Source organism: Urocitellus parryii, chromosome 1 (genome assembly GCF_045843805.1).
Source record: "Urocitellus parryii isolate mUroPar1 chromosome 1, mUroPar1.hap1, whole genome shotgun sequence".
NCBI lineage: Eukaryota > Metazoa > Chordata > Mammalia > Rodentia > Sciuridae > Urocitellus > Urocitellus parryii.
This window is the reverse complement of record NC_135531.1, coordinates 198,359,964-198,371,829: the sequence shown is the minus strand read 5'-3', so window position 1 is coordinate 198,371,829 and position 11,866 is coordinate 198,359,964.

The window sequence follows — 11,866 nt, the reverse complement described above, 5'->3', positions numbered from 1 at the left end:
CAAAACATGATGAAAGATGGGAAATCATTCTCTAAGATGATGTCATAGTATTGCTATAATCCTCTGGATTCACCAAAAAGAATGAGAGTGCAGTTCTGAGTGACAGTAAAATGTTCTACCTTATATGATGGGTACTACTCTCATTAGGCATTGGCTGGGTTTTCTAAACTGGCTCTTATTTTCATGGGAATAGTTTATACTTACCCGAGATTTCCTTGCTGAGAAGATCTCCCCTGCATAACCCCCTCACAAAGAGGATTAATTTCACCCTTGAACTTTGGGTACTTCTCAGCCTTCCTGTTGTATGGGGCTTTCAGTGACCCTGCAGTTATTCTTCATTACAGGATTCGAAATAGCATCAAGTTTGTTTTCCTCCAAAGGGCCATATTGGTCCATGAAAAATATCCACATATCTTCCTTTCATATCTGAAATCATAGTTTCGACAGCTACTAGTTTTACTACTTTTTAGGAGCTGCCACAACACTGACCCAGAGACGAGGCAGTTTAAACAGTGATTTATCCTCTCAGATCAAGGTTTTGACAGCTTTGGTTTGTCCTGAGTCCTCTCTCCTTGGTTTATAATGACGGCTGCCTTCTATTATTTTCAAATGGTTTCCCTCTGTGTGTCTGTCCTAATGTCCTTGAATAAGGACATCTATCATACTGAATTAGAGCCAACTTTATTAATCTCACTTAGCCTTAATTATCTCTTTAAAGACCCCATTTCCAAATATAGTCTCATTCTGAGGAAGTGACAGTGCAGTCAGCCTCTCCTCTCTCTCTCTTTCTCCCTCCTATTCTCTCTGGTTATCTCCACTGTTGGCTACATATTCACAGCCTATGCCTTTTACATTTCTCAGGTCACTGTAGAAACCTAGGTTCACTATCTTGCAAACACAAGGAGATATATACCAAGCTTTCTGAGTTGTCCCTTTGTATTCTCTCCTGTTTCACTAAACGGGGAAAAGGAGAGGAATTCTATAACATGTCAACCATTTTATCCAAAGAAATTTTCTTTTCTGGCCTTGTTTTTTACCTGTCACCCTTTTTACAAGCTCTAGGTGGGTATTAAGTCAAGAATTGCAAAACTGGTTTTTGGAGCTCTCCCATAGGTTTAATATCATGGATTGAAATTATCTCACCAATTATTTTGTTATCAAACATTTCAGCACTTTGCTATCTTGAGAACAAAAGGTTAGATTTTAGTAAATAAATTTTATCATTTTTAAAAATATTTGAGAAATGTTTTATAGACTTTCCAAATCCTCTTTTTCTGCAGAACTTTGAACCTAATGTGTAGTGGGGTGAACAGCAATTGTTATGTTTACAAAGACCAGAAGATGTTATGTTTACAGAGACTATTTGGCAAAATCTTGTTTTACATAGTGTGAATTTTATTATTGTTTTTTAACATTATGAGGGGCTGAAAGTTTGCTAAAATTTCTTGATTTTCTTCATCACTTTCTAAACATTTTGAAAGACGGGAGATCATTCTTTGAGATGATGTCATGTTGTTGCTATAATCCTCTGGATTCATCAAAAAGAATAAGTGTGCAGTCCTGAGTGTGAGTAAAACTTACCACCTACAAAACACACACACACACACACACACACACACACACCTCACAGGCAATACAGCAAACAGAAATTTGCGGTGGCATTGTAGCATTGTACAGATGATGCTTAATATTTTCTGGAGCCTTGGGAAGGAGAAAAAAGACAAAAATGATTCGGAACATTTTGGCAGTGTCTCTATGTATACTATGTGTAAAAATGTCCTCAAGGGTAAGAACATGATCTTTGGAACATAAGTGTATAGAGAGTGGGGCTTACATGATATTTTTAAAATATATCTTCAGAGGATTTTCCATCATCATAAGTTTAAACCTTAATTTTTTTTCAGATAGACTGTTAGCTAATTTGTTTTGTTATTTGGATCTTTTGCTCCTAAAAAGCTAATATTTCCTTATGCACAAATATGAATTGCAATATATTTGAAAGTTACCCCAAAGAATTAGTAAACCAAATTATGCTCCCAAACATGAACTTACACACAAAACAATAAAGTGAATTTCCCTCATATGCAATAATTTCTCCTTATACTGATGAAAGATATAATGAATTAGCTATAAATATATATTTGGCATTTTTGTTAGTCAAGATCCATTTTCATTTATCAGCAAAACTTTAAAGTCAGTTTATTTTTTCTTTGTTTTTTTAATTCATGCATTTGTTTAAATTATTTTAAAAATTATTCATTCTGCACAAATATCCCATTATACATAAATTCCTTTTAAATATTACTGAAACTATCTGTTCCCATAATTAACCAGTTCCTAATGGTCATATGAGTCACCTGTACTACTATTTTGTCATATTTGAGACTGAGAAGCTGTGAATGTTGAAAGCATCAAAGATATGATAAATCTAAAATAAATAAGTCTTGTGGGTTTTTCATGTAAACACTTCTCAGTTGTTACATTTGTATATAGAATATATTTCCACACCCCTCATTTAATCTGCTCTATTTATGATGGGCCAAACAGGGTCTATGAAAGGACGTTAGAGTGGAATAAGATTAAGATCTTCTAGATTAAAAAGATGTTGTGTTCCTCCACCACTACAGCTGAACTATAAATAGTGGCTTCTTACCTCCTTCCATTCAAATACATTACAGATGCAAAACTGACAACTCTGTTTCTTCTTGCATATGGAGGGCATTTACTCCCTATTATTACAAAAAATACTCTTCTTCAGAGAGAACCTCTTTTAAGTAAATGAGGGTCAAGACACAGACACAAATTCTGACATATTTGCTATTTCTGAAAAAAATGAAATATGAATTTAAAGGCCAAGACCAACCATTTCCTTACATGGTGAGAGAATCCCCCAAGGAAGAACATTTCACAAGGAATCCTATAGAACTTTAAACAATATTTCAAAAGCTTATTTACTTATTTCATATTACATATGCTATCTCTACTCATACTTCTCCAGTCCTCCCACACTTAACTCTCTACAGATTTCTTTACATAAAAACCTATATTGCCAGAAATTTTCAAATAGTGGTTTAAAGATCATTAGAAAAGTTGAAGACTTAAATATTAACTGTGGTAATTTAAAAAATTTATTCATAATTCCATCACCACTAACATGAATTGTTGAAATATTGTTTTCTAGTTTATACTGTCTGAATTTTTCAATATTTTAATAAGAACTACATCATAAATATTTTATCATATTATTTGATGGCTTTAAAATAATTTTTCATGCTATGTAATATTTTATTATATATTATGTATAACATTTTATTATCATATATATTTGTGATGTGTGTTATAAGGTACTAAGTGATTCCCTGTTGTGGCTATTTAGAAGTTTTAGATTCCCTAGCCATATTTCAAATTATTATCATGGTTAGATTCTCAAAAGTGTAATTTGTAAGTGCAGGGTATAAACATTTTAAAATTAATATTTATTGATAAATCCCATTCCAAAATCATTATTTACAATCTCATAAAAAACTGAAAGAGAGGTCTGTTTCAACATACTCATTCTGCCTTATTTCTTAATCCTAAAGGAAACCACGTCTTAGAGAGTTTGCATAGTAGGTAGTCAGTGTAGAAATAGCATCAACAGGTCCTTGGCCCATTTGTTGATTGGGTTATTTGTTATCTTATTGTCTAATTTTTTGAGTTCTTTGTATACTCTGGAATATTTATTTTTTAGTTTTCAGGGGACACAACATCTTAGTTTGTATGTGGTGCTGAGGATCAAACCCAGGCCGCACACATGCCAGGTGAGTGTACTACCGCTTGAGCCAATAGAGGGAGACCCTCGTTGTTATACAAAATTACATATAAGAGGTTGTGAGGGGAATGGGAAAATAAACAAGGAGGGAAATGAATTACAGTAGATGGGGTAGAGAGAGAAGATGGGAGGGGAGGGGAGGGGGGACAGTAGAGGATAGGAAAGGTAGCAGAATACAACAGACACTAGTATGGCATTATGTAAAAATGTGGATGTGTAACCGATGTGATTCTGCAATCTGTATTTGGGGTAAAAATGGGAGTTCATAACCCACTTGAATTTAATGTATGAAATATGATATGTCAAGAGCTTTGTAATGTTTTGAACATCCAATAAAAATTTTAAGAAACCCCCCCCCCAAAAAAAACAAAAAAAAAAGAAAGAAATAGCATGAACATTTGATATTAATTATTACATTTGGATTTGGGGACTTTGGAAAAATTATGTGTTATATGTCTACTTTTAAAGTTATTTACATTTAATTTGTGTTTGAAACCATTAAATCTTTTGTCTGTTTTATGTCTTGACATATATTAAGTATTCTGAATCTTATAATTCTCTACCACCATAGTGATAGTGCTCTCATCATCTTGACAAAAAATTAATTTGGGGGTAAGATAAAGTATTATTTCTGTATGTATTATTGTTTTTAAAAGAAATTTTTGAACCTATTTCACCTGAAACTATTTATAAAGTCTTTTGTTAGTTTCAAGATTTTCAGAGCTCTTAAGGTATACCAATGCAAAGTGTAAATTATATATTAACTGTTGTCTCTACTTTCATTCCATAATTTCACTTCTAGAGGTTAAATTTTTAAAAAATAGTAGCATTTTACCTTTATAATCTTAAGACATTAAATCAAACCAGCCCGCACACAAGTTTTCAATCTCTGACTTCTGGTTGTTCTGAGTTCCAGCTTGCCAAGCCTGTTGTGAGACATCATGACAGCCGCTTTCTGAACATGTGATCCATGTTGCTGCCTTTATTCATTCCAATAGCAGGTGAAAGTCAAGACACCATTTTTCCTTTAATGGATAGAGTAATCAGACCAATTTTCTGACATGTGAAGTCCAAGTCAGCCTCACTTGATAAGGAAAAGTTGTTTCTCTGCTCATGTGAGAGATGAATAAATTGTAAGAGAATGTGGGTTGCAATTGCCTGAGGCAGAAATATGGTCTCAAGAGATTTCTTTTTAACTTCCCTGTTCAATATTTAGTGGCACTTTGGGAAGTCAAAGCCAGAAATCCAAGGAGCCAGTTGACAAGGCAGAAAGCAATTTGGCCTTGAGATTTGACCACTTTTGAGGATAGAATGAAATTAGTCTTTAATGTCCTTTACAAAATAGAAGTGTTATAGAATAATGAAAGGTATTATTAGTTGGGTCACATCAAATTTGGGGACAAAAATGCCCTCTTTCCCTTGCATTCTAAGGGTAGTGCTGAGGGAACAGAAGAGAGCTAGCATAATCCTTTCATAGGTTTTTAAAGTAATTCCTGGAAAAAAAATATAAATTTAGTTGCTTCTTATTATTTTTGAAGATAAAGAAGAGACATAAAATGAATGATAGACTCTAAAACAGCAGGTATATAGTATTTTTAAGACGAACTAAAATTAGTAAGTTACAAATAGACTTACTTTGTGAGGTTATTTTGTTGTTTGTTTGTTTGTTTGTTTGTTTTAATCAGAAATTTAATTTTTACAAGTACAGATGTAGAGACAGATTTTTGAGGAAACCTACCATATGTGTGCCATTCCTTGTTAGATCACCAGTATCTAAGAAGAGGTTGGTACATAGGATATTCTTTTGAGTTAATGAATGAAACTTTGGCATGCATTTTGTCCAAATATATTCTGATTATCAGATCTCTTTGACAGATCACCCTTCAGATTGATCCCTTACATTGATTTAAAGCAGAAACACAGAACACAAGAAAAAGAGATCAGGTAGTCTGAATTTCCATAGTACACCCTGCTACTGACCTCAAAATTACACCATTATTAATAATTTAATAAGAGATTTCCTCCTTCTACCACATATGAGCTCATGTAACCAAATTCATATACTTCTACTTTATCATGAGATTTTCAGTTTATATAATACTTCCCCTGCTAAACTGAGTTTATGGGCATCTAGGCATAGCCCATATTGCCTTCCTGTACATATTCTTTTGATTATTATCTCTTAAACTGTCCTCTGTTAAATTGTTTTTGCCCCAGTGAGTACTGAAGCATCTTAGTTGAGCTGATTCACAAAATGTTCATTGCAGACAGAGTATTTTGGATTTACATAACATCTTAAATATCCATACACTGTTGAAAAATGCAAAATTCAAAATATAGAAAAAAAGTTCATGCTCCCTCTGGGGGTTTCCTCATGGAAACCACTTGGTAGAAGCCAATTTTTCTGTGCATTTGACACCTGTGTAGTTAACTGACCACTGAAGACTCTGATCCAACATCACTCCAGAAACAGAAATGCAGCAGCATCCAGATGTTCTCTTGTTTCTTTCACCCATGGACCCCAGTCATTATCTTTATTACCAAATCACTAATCTTGTTTACTTACTGTATTAGTTTCCTAAGATTGCTGTAATAAGTCGCCACAAACCTGGTGGCTTAAAACAACTGACACTTATTTTCTTACAATTATGGAGATAATAATTGATCATTTCAACAGAGACACTCTTCTTCTTAAGGTTCTAGGAGGGAATCCTTTCTTGCCTCTTACAGCTTCTTGTGGCTCCAAACATTCCTTGGCATGTGGCTGCATCTCTCTAGTCTTTGTCTCAGTCTTCATTTGATCTTCTCTTTGTGTTGGATTTAGAAATCACTTCAATCCAGGATGATCTCATCTCAAATTCCTTAACTTAATTATATTTGCAAAGATACCTCTTCTTTATTAAATTGGAGTAACATGTTCAGAGGATACATATATCGATTTGGAGGCCAAAACTCAACTCACTACATATTTGATATACAGATGGGACTAACAGTCAAGATCCCTACTGACCCTTCCTCCAGAGCAGCTCTGTCTCCCAAATTCTTCTCACCTTATCAAAATCTCTCTGTTCTTCCCTTATAACATCCCTTGTAGAAAAGTCTCAGTGGAGCATTAAGTTTGATTAAATTTGGAGTTCAAATGATAAGCAATTGAAAACTAGACCCTTTGAGCTATAGAGATCTTGAGCCTCATAAAATCAATTTGCTTAGCTTCACTTAGGGAAGTGAAGTTTTAAATCAGTCTATGGCTGAATAACTTTTCTCACATAACTAAAAAGTGAAAATCAGCTAAATCTGATGCTATTTAACACAAATATATTTTGTAAACATTGAACAACTATAAATTGCTAAAAGTGCAGATGAAAACTAAGGATAAACTCCCTTTAAGGGTTTTATTTAACAATGGAAGTCAGAATGTACAAATTAATGAGAAAACAGCTAGATAGAAATAATTCAAATGTTGTCATCAACTGAATGTGACAGATGATTATTTTCTAAAACTAAATCACCACTGGTTAGACTCGTGGGAATCCTAATTATTGAATGTAGTTTATTTGGGGCATAAGCCCCTTGGTGCTGTGTTTTGCCATGGTCCCACTCTTTCATCTATCCAAATAATTGTTTAACCTTTTCTTTATTTTGGGCATAATGGGCATTTGGTCTTCTCTCTATGCAAACTCTATCTGTTACTCCTTATTAGAACAATTAAAGGGGATAATTGAATTCTAATATATTGAAAATCAAACTTAACGACAGGTCAGAATGATGTACAGGTAATGAGCTCAAGTAATTAAGAAAATCTCTTAAGATTGTACAGTTTTCAGCTACAAGTTTGGTGTGGAGTCTGTGTATGCTGCTTCATTTTGATAGAAAAGAGTTTGCTAGAGTATGGATATTTAGCTCACACCAGGGGTTCTAGTGAGTTAGTTTTTGTATTTAAAAAGTTTTGTTCTCAACTGAGGATTATGTACTGAAATGATTTTTCACTCTGGCTGAATTTCAAGCAAACCAGGTACTCTGTGTTGCTTATTGGAGTGAGAAAAGTGGCATCCATGAATTCATATCCCTCAATTTTTCCAACTAACTCTAAAATTGAGCCTGAGAGGGAAAATGTACATTTGTTACAACTTTCAACATTTCCTTTTAGATTGGAGATGGCCTAATGTTAACACACTTATCTCAAGTACATCATTATTATTCGAACATTACAGACATTGTTCTATATGGAAACAAATACAAGAGCAGAATTTACCTTTCTGTTTAGTTTCACATACAGAAGGTATGCAGGAATATTGTGGTTGCACAAGTATCTTGACTGTCATGTGTCACAGTGTTATGAACTGAATCGTGTCCTCCCAAAATATATATGTTAAAGCATTTACCCACCTCCAATGTATTTGGAGACAGGGTTTTCATAGAGATAATTAAGAGTAAATGAAGCCATAAAAGTAGAGTTTTAATTAGGTAGAACTGGTGTCTTTCTAAGAAGAGGAAGAGATACCAGAGATGACAATGTGAGCAAACACAAGAGAAAGGCTACAAGAGAGCAGATTGAGAAAGCCACCATTTAGGAGGTAGAGACAGTCCTCAGCAGAAACCAAATTTGCTAGAACCTTGATCATGTGCAAGCCTCTAACACCATGAGAACATAAATGTCTACTGTGTGAGCCACCCAGTGTGTTGTTTTAGTTTTGTCAGCCCAAAGCTGACTAATATGCATAACAAAGTTTGATTGGTTAGTGTTATCCCAGATAATTACCTCACTCTACACTGAACTGTCTAGCTTTAGTTACAACTACACTACCAATGTCTGGTGGAAATTATTTCATCTGTGACTTTGCTGAGACATGGCGAAACATTCTACTGAGTGTTGGAAATGATTTTGAGTTGAATCCAGTCCATAAAGGACAAAGCTGGCATCAAAAAACCTCCCCTCATCATTGGGTCCTCATTAGTCTTCTTCCTGACAGCTGAAGTAGGTAAACCGGGACTGAGTATTAAATCAGGGTGGAATAAACTGCTCTTGTCCTTAGAGTTTATCTTTCTTACCAATGCTTGAGATATTTTCTCTCGGAAGTCAATGGAAATTTGTACTCCTGGTTTTCTGACCAATTAGAACATTTTATTTTTCCGTCATCTTGACATATTCTGCCATGGAACAAAGGTAGAAATAAAAAGGCAATTTACGATTTCTGTAAACAGTGATGCATAATTCTAGTGTATCTAGAAAATTACTATAAGACATTCTTCACATTAGAAATGATGGGCACACTGTTCGTTCCTTATGTCTCTGAAATGAGTTTTTAAAAATGTGCCAGAATGGCTTTAATTTATTGTAAAGGACCAAAGAAACTATTCGTGAAATCCATAAATCACTGAAAATTCAAATCAGTTAACCATCAGGTGAGTCTCTTCTTTTTATTCAGCTTAGTTAGCACTTCTATTTTGTGCTTTGAATTAACAAAGCGCTTATCGGCCTTATTAGTTAACCCTTGTAATGTGCCCATGAAGTGGATGGATGGCAAGCATTAGTGAGACATACATTAGTGTAGTCCTTTGAGGGATGCCATCAATGAAGCACACAGGTTAAATGATTGCTACACATTTGCCCATCAAGCCTGAAGGTAAAAAAAAAAAAAAAAAAAAGGCTCAGTCTCAATTTCCTATGTTCTAAACCTTGGCAACAGCAAGGGTAAAACTAAACATAAGATCATCCACAAGAATCTAATGTGTGTTCCCCTTTAAAAATAAAAGCTCCCAAATGCATTTTCTTAGGGTACAGAGAATCCATCCATTGAGCAAGTATATTAGATATATATTTCTTTGTCACTTCCCCATTTAAGATGGGATCATCTTAAAAGGCTATGACATAAATTGTTGTGGAAAAGATCGATTAGTTTAAAAGCTTTTTCCTTTTAACAGATCAGATAGTCATTATATTTCACCCTTGTTGCGTGAGATTTTCATTGAGCCATTTTCGTCATTTATTCATTTGAAAAAATTTTTCCCAAACAGGAGGGTCTACCAGTCTATTTACCAGTTCTGGCGCTAATTGCTACATTTGAACTTCTGGGAATTGGAGATAGATGCCTGACTCTGAAATCCACATCTTCAGAAGCAATTTTTCTTTTTCTTTCTTTTTCTTCAGTTCTCTTCATGGTTAGAGTCTCTGTCTCATTTATAATCTCTTATCTCATTGGAGAACATCATCAGATGGATGTTTATTTGACACTGAAGAAGGATATGTTTTAAACCTGAGGGTAAAGAGAAAGAGACTGCAATCAGTCTGATGGGAAAGCATGCTACACAATATATTTTTGGATGAGTCTATCTGAGTCGATCTTTTAATTCCACTTCCTGGCCCTGTATTATATTCCTTTTTGTGTGTATATATGTATATATATCCATATCCCCAAGTGACAACTTCAGTTGGAAATGAATACAGAGACAAAATACATTCAGGGTGAAATCATATTATTTCATTGTCCTTTTATAATTTAAATGAAAAACTGGTGAGGAATAAAGTTAAAATTGTTTTAATAAAATTTATTGATACGAATTATTCAACTTTCTTGACTCAAAACAAGAGAAAAATAAAATAAAATACCATAAAGTGATGACCACTATTTATAGTAAATTGTTTATGTTTTAAAGTATTCCTACATTCAACATTTAATTTGATCCTTACATTGTTTGAGATGCTGGTATTATATATTATCATTTCTATTTCTCTGGTAAAGAAAATAAAGCTCAAGGGATCTGAGGTTTATTGAAGTCATGTGCCTGATACAAGTTTTAGAATTAGCACAAACATATTTTGACACCAAGGTTAGAGAATTCTCCTCTCACTATTTTATACTGTGGTTCTAATATTCAAGCATATTCACAGATACACTTTGGAGGATGTGTAATATCTCTTTCACACCTAAGATAATTAATATGAAAGTCATGACTGATATAATACCAATAAAATCTTGATAAGTATTTCTCATATTAATCCACAAGGAGAGAACAAAATAGCTATCATTTTTGAAAAGTTGCTAATGATTTTTGCCCTCTTGTCTGCAATTACACATGTGGGTGGTTTCCAAATAAAAATTGATCCAGAAATGCTTCATATGATTATTGCATAAGAGTAAAAATTGCTTTAAGAAGCTCCAAAGAATTAGTACTTGAGTGTAAATTCAGTACCTGCCCTCATGTTCAGTAATCTTGTTATGCAGTTATAAAAAATTGGTACTATATTTGTATCCCTAATTGGCCATTAATGAGAGTTAGTGTGCTTCTGAAAGGACCCATCTCACAATAGTTTCTGCCCACTTTATGAAATTACAGTTTAGGGGACAGAAATCTCCCATGGTCACCTGTTGCCTACTCAACCAAGACAAGTTCTCTTTTCCTGGCATTCAAGGCCATCAAGACTGGTCCAGTGTCTTTCTCCAGCTTCCTCCTAATTACTCATATAATCAAGTTTGTGTTATTGCTAAACCCGTTGTCTGCCCTTTCTTCAGATTTGCTTTGTGCTCTTTTGCATGGGTACTTTAAATGTCTTACCATTTTTTCTTATCTATCCATGTCCTGTCAAATCATCACTGTCCACCTCAAACACAGTCCCTACACAATATTATCTCTTTTTTTTAACTCTAGCTTTAATGCATATAATTCTCATTTGAACTGCAAAATGTACTGCTGTTGTTGCATTATATCATACATTTTTAAGTGTCTCGCATCATTACACTTTTTTACTTTTTTAAGGGAATCAACATAAGACAACATAATGTTTGCTAACAATCATTAAATGTTAGGGTCAGACACCAGCTAAGCACTTCAACTACATTTCCTTGTTTAGGCAGCAACACAGAAGCTGCTACTATTGTTATTTCTATTTCATAACTGACTACACTGCAGCCTAGAGATATTAAGTTATTTGTTAGTGTTATAGTACTTTGGTAATTTGCAAAACAAGAATTTGAAACCAGGCATTTCTTCCCCTAGAACTCAATTTTATCTTACCACACAACTCTATCAAGAATTATAATTGATGATGGAAGTTAT